This window comes from Carettochelys insculpta, chromosome 11 (genome assembly GCF_033958435.1).
Source record: "Carettochelys insculpta isolate YL-2023 chromosome 11, ASM3395843v1, whole genome shotgun sequence".
NCBI lineage: Eukaryota > Metazoa > Chordata > Testudines > Carettochelyidae > Carettochelys > Carettochelys insculpta.
The window spans coordinates 1,870,426-1,876,541 of record NC_134147.1 but is presented as its reverse complement, the minus strand read 5'-3'; positions in this window follow the sequence as shown (position 1 = coordinate 1,876,541).

The following is a 6,116-nucleotide window of genomic DNA, read 5'->3' as shown; positions in this document are numbered from 1 at the left end:
AGTTGAAGTCCCTGTTGCCTGCCTGGACACAGTTCCTGGGCGGATGATTTAGACAGAGGTGTTTGTTGGTCTAAAAAGAGGCAGGCCGACAGATCCAGCTCGCGACTTGAGAGCGCAATATTTTGTCTGTGAACATTAGAGTCAGCATTTTCTTTAATCTTTCCTTGTAGATAAGCACGACTGTATACACAAGTGGGCTGTGCCAGGCCAGCCTGGAGGGGCAGGGCCTCTCTTAGCACAGTCTCTCGCAGCCCCTCACACTTCAGATCTGCATCTTCCTTCAACCCTCTCTCAGCCCCTTTCTGGCTTCTACACATGCCTCTCAACTGGCCCTGGGTTTGCCCAAATCAAGCCCGAGAGGAAGGATCGGGTGAACTGCATTGAAAATTGAGAGGTGCGCACAAGGGGCTATAGACAGACACACATGCCCCTTTCTGGGAATTACAAAGCACCACTTGAACCTGAGCTGGTTTAGAAATTCTTGCTTTTAATCATATATGTGGGTGCCTGAACTGGAAACACATAGGCATACGGCACGCAGAGGGCACTTGCAACTTAAAACTGCTGCCACCATACTTTCGCTGTCGGAAGTTGTTGACTCATCCGTGACGTGATCTTACAAGCTGGGCACTTATTATTGAAGCAGAAAATCATCAGCTAAGAGGCTGGTTTGAAATGCTGTTAAATTTTCAAAAAATCCACACCGAGTACCCTTTCCATGCTGAGATGCAGCCACTTCTGGGGTGGTGCTTGGCAGCTTAAGGGAACAAGAACCCTTTAGGCAAATCACAGCTATACCATTGCCCGTTCTGCTCTGATCTTTTTACCCTGTGCGATCAGTGAGGCCCCCTGAGAGTGTTAGTTTGTCTCCGAAAGATCACTGAATTTTGAGTGAATTGAATTTTGAGTGTGTGGTTCTAGGGTCTATTTTCAGTCAGCTGCTGAGCTGCCCTTGCTGCTTGCCTGCCTTTATGCAGCAGAGGTCCCAGAACCAGCTTGCAGATGAGGAGTGTGAGGGTACCGCTCAGAGGGCACAGCACTCGAGGATTCTGGAACAGCTGCTTTCGCTTCCTGGCTGATGGGGAAGTGCCCCTGATCTCTTTGGAGAGAAATTCAGGTGACAAGGCACTAGATTAGATATTGAGAGCCTGGGTGGTCTAATCCCAGCTCTGCCACTGATTTAATGGGAGGTCTCGAGCAAGTCACTTATCTTCTCTGTGCTTTGCTTGCCCGGTCGGTAAACTGGGCCGAGTGAGAGCCTCTGTGTTTTGCCATCCGCCCAAGCGCGGTGTGTTGGTGTCTGGCAGGGAACCAAGGCCTGGCTTTTGCAAGTCGCTGTACAATAAATTCCTTCCCCTTATCAGCTTCTGCTTTGTATTCAACCGCCACCCCCCCACCCCTTGCCTGCTCAAGAAGCCATATGTCAGCCAAGCTTAGCCAGAAGTCACCGAGGAAGGAAAGGGACAACTGACCCTGGGGTCACAGGAGAAGGAAGTTGCTGCGGTAGCCTCTTGCTCCTTGAGTGGCTGCCTGGGCTGGGGAGCAGAGCACGGCCATGTGCCAGGCCAGAGCATTGGCTTACAGGACCCAGGTGGTTCACCAGACAGCACAGGGCAGCTTCTGTCGGCATCACTGGGGCCTCTGCTCAAAAGCTGCTTCGTCGCTGATGGCGCAGAGATCCACAGCTCGGGCCTGGCCCTGCCTTTCCCACAGCAGCTGTTCACCACTGCGGGCTGGATCCCCCCTGTGCCCAGTTCCAGCAGAAACCCTGTGCCCAGCTACAGCACTAGCCTGTTCTGTCAGAGCTCTGGGGTTTGCGTCCCAGCTCGGCTGGGAACGGGGGACATTCAGCACCACTCAGGATCAGGCCCCAGCTGCACCACCAGCAGGTCTGGCCCCTAGTTGCAAGCAGAAGCCAGGAGGGCTGGTTTGCCCCAGAAAGGAGAGACGGCACTTTGGCCATAGGAAACCAAGCAAGCCGCAACCAAACTGTGCACGCGAGGGAGCTGGGTTCCTGGGACGTGTTTAGATGGCTGGACCAGAAGGATGAGGTGCTGGCGCTAGCACTCCTCAAGCTTCAGGGCACAAGCGGCCCCCGTTCGCATGCTATAGCATCACAGGTCTGGGCCTATTTACGCTGAGCGTGAAACACTATCTGGCGACCTGGAGATGAAGACGGCTGCAACCCTGGCTTTGCTGGGGGCTTTGCCAGCGCCATGTGAGCCAGCTAGCACAGCCTGAAACTCTTGGTTATAGGACTGGAGCACATCTCAAGGGCCCTGAGCCAAGGCTGAGGCATTTACGCAAGTCTAATGTGTGAGTCGGACTAGAAGCAGAGGCGTAACGCCAGCTTTACCTGCACAAAGACCGTTACTCCAGTCCCCGGGAATCAGTGTACTTGCACCAGTGCTGGACTCAGGAGGCCTGTGTTGTGACGCTAATCTGAGGCAGTGGGTCTGTCTCACAAACGCTCATTACCTGGCTGATAAATCTGCTGGTCGCTAAGGTGCTGCAGGACTGCTTGTTTGTGAAGTTGCCGGCTCCCGCTCAGGGACTGTTTAGTGGCACAGCTTTTTTCTCCCGTGTGCGTATGGTGTCAGCCCAGCCTGCACCGGAGCATTTAGTCCCATGGGTTAGGACTGTAGCCCTGGAAGTTTGGGCACAGGGGAAATAGTCTCTCCACAGCCTGGAAGCCCCAGACCCCAAGCCCATGGCAGGAGGAGGAAATTGCCATTTATTGCTGTTCTCCCAGAATGGCTGCTGACTTTTAAACTCCTCCGAGATGTTAACCTTTCGCTCTCGGCCCCAGGGCTCTTCCCGGCAGTGAAAAATCCCAGCTCTGTTGCATCCTCTTGCTGGGCTATTTTCGGCTCTCAGCTCTGTTTTAGTGCCAGCAAGAACCCTCAGCCTGGGCTACGTGGTGCTCTCCTCTGGCTTGCCTGGGTCCACCCAGCGCGTGGGCTTGACTTTTTTCTACTGCAACCAGACCGTCTTTGCAGCCGACTGTTGTTTTTGTGATGCTATGGTGACCACCAGCAACAAGCGGCTCTAGCAGCCAGCCGCTGGTTTGTAGGGCTGGCACGAGGAAGGGGTTTTTGCAGGCCCCAACAGCCCATTCCCTTCTGCTCCCTCTGTCTCTGGCCTAGGCCAGGATGCGCACAGCTCTATGAGGTGCTCAGGAGTCCCAGCACGGAGCAAACACTGAACTCCTGCAGAGTTCCTGGGCACTGCAGTGACACCGTGTCCTGGGGGGTGAGCGGTCAGCCAGCACTCAGGAGCATAGAATCATAGAACACTAGGACTGCAAGGGACCTCGAGAGGCCATCGAATCCAGCCCCCTGCCCCAATGGCAGGGCCAAGTTCTGTCTAAACCATCCCTGATAGACATCTATCTAACCTGTTCTTAAATAGCTCCTGCAATGGAGATTCCACAGCCTCCCTTGGCAATTCATTCCACTGTCTCACCACCCTGTCAGTTAGGAACTTTTTTCCTAATGTCCAACCTAAACCTCCCTTGCTGCAGTTTAAGCCCGTCGCCTCTTCTACCCTCAGAGGCCAAGAAGAACAAGTTTTCTCCCTCCTCCTTATGACACCCTTTTAGATACCTGAAAACCGCTATCGTGTCCCCCCTCAATCTTCTCTTTTCCAAACTAAACAAGCTCAATTCTTTCAGCCTTTCTTCATAGGTCACGTTCTCTAGACCTTTGATCCTTCTTGTCGCTCTTTTCTGGACCCTCTCTAATTTCTCCACATCTTTTTTGAACTGCGGTGCCCAGAACTGGACACAATACTCCAGCTGAGGCCTAACCAGCACAGAGCAGAGCGGAAGAATGACTTCTCATGTCTTGTTCACAACACACCTGTTAACGCATCCCAGAATCGTGTTTGCTTTTTTTGCAACAGCGTCACACTGCTGACTCCTATTTAGCTTGTGGTCCACTGTAACCCCTAGATCCCTTTCTGCCATAGTCATTCCTAGACAGTCTCTCCCCATTCTGTGTGTGGGAAACAGATACCAGAGACAGCGGCGGTCTGGGGAGAGACAACATGGAAGAACAGACTGGTGGCTCTGGGCCCCAGGAGCTATGTCCATCCAGCCTGAGGCTTTATGGGCCACCGTCTTGTCGGCCAGAGAGAGGACGCTGGGCAGCAGCCTCCTAATGTGGCTGTGTCCTGGGACCCACACATTGGTCTACCCCCCACCTCCGCCCTGCTTTAACCAGTCCCGGGAGCGCCTGCATGGCCAGGAGCTGCAAGTGCCCACACTGGAATCGGCCGTAGGTTCGGAGACCAAAGGCCGATGGAGCCGTTGCAGCTGTGTGGCCTGACCACACACACGCCACAGCCACCCAGCGCCCCCCAGGGCTGTCTGCGCCCCAGCACCGGGCTCATCCCAAGCATTCCAAGGGCCCTGCACAAAGCAGGCGCTGCGCCGGTGTCGGCACATCAGTGTGTCACTGGGGTTCGTGAAGAGGCCGCCTGGCTGAGCCGCGTGGCCCATGCTCGGCTGGGGCCAGCGTGGCCTAGACACAGCCCTTCACTTTCACGGGGGGCCGATGAGAGGTGGCAAGAGGGGATCTGAGGGGCCCTGGAGGAGTGAAGCAACCGCGCTCACAGCCAATGGACGGTGCTTGCTGGTGGCAAGGGGCGGCGGGAGATGGCCGTGGGAGCCCCCTACATCCCACCACTCCCACCAGGGGCTGTGCATAAGCTGAGGGGCTCCCAGCGGCCCACACGCCAGAGAACTCGCCAGAGCCCAGTCCTCAAAAGGGCACAAGATCGGTGCGTCAGACACTCCTCCTCCTGAGCCAGGGCTGCTGCAAGGGCCAGTCTGCTCCCTGCAGGGCTCTGGCCAGCGGCTGGCTGTTCAGGAGTGAAGGTGGGCAGTGTGTTGCCTTCTGGGGCTGCCTGCCTGGGGTCACCCAGGGCCTGCTGCAGCTCTAACTCACAGCTGAGCTGCCTGCTGGATCACATGTGGACCTGCTAATCTTCATGGCATCGGTGGGGCTCAGTCCAGCTCCCCTTCTGGGAGTGTCCTCGAGTCACCTGCACCCAGGCTGTTTGGCTCTTTGCTGGGGTGCAGTGCTAGTGGCCAGCTTCATTCCAGCTCCTTTCCGGCATGCAGTGCCCTGTCCACGTGCGGATGACCCCCGCCTCCCCCACTTGAGGCCCGCTCCCACTGGGCCTGGCCCCAGCCCCACTGCTGAATTCCCAAGGAGCTGCTTGGGTTAGAGCAGAGGATTCAGCGCAGTGCCCGGTGGAGAGGCTGCAGCCTGCTGGGCGTGCAGGGGGCAGTGAGGGGACCATTTGTTCCCTCTGCAATGCAGGCAGTGGGAACGGGCCTCAAGGGAAGAAGGTGAATCTAGGGAAGCAGGGTCTTTGCTGCTGCGAGCTGGGTTGGCAGTTGGGAAATCCAGGGCGGCCAGCACAGGCGAGGGCCCTCTGGAAGATGGCAGAGGTTAAGCAGGGTGGGGGCACCTCCCTCTCTTCCCTCACCATGCTCCGAACCTCCACCCAGTCGGGCTGCACCCAGCCCCTCTGCCCAGCTCAGGGAATGGGATAATTCATTGTCTGTACAGAACAGTTGTCAGGCTCCACCTCAGCCCCGTGGTAGGTGCCCTCTCTGGCCTGGGAGGTGCCGGCTGTCTGAGCAGCTGCTCCTCTGTGTTCACCACAGCAGTGCCGCACACCAGAAGCAGCTGCACCGTCACCAACCAGGGGATGTCTGCCGTGACTGTCGCTCTCTGGGCACAAGTCAGGCTTTCACTGTCTGCCCTCCAGGGATTTCTGCCCTTCCCCTTGCCCTACAAAGAGGGCACTGGAGCAGATGTCTTTATTTTCTGCCCCCCGCACGGCCTGCCTGAGCCTCACTCAGCCCTTGTTACAAAGGGACTCCCTCTCAGATCAGGCTAAGCTTCGCTGCGCAGTTGTGTGATGCATCTTAGGGAAAGTGCACCAGCAACCCCAGGGCAGCTCTGACCGAGCAGCAGGAATGGAGGAGGAGCAAGAGCAAGGTGTCGGCATGCGAGGGCGGGAAGAACAATACCTGGCACTTGTCAACCAACGCGCTCCCTGCCCTCTTCCAAGGGAGGGCGCTGTCATTAGCTCCATTGTAC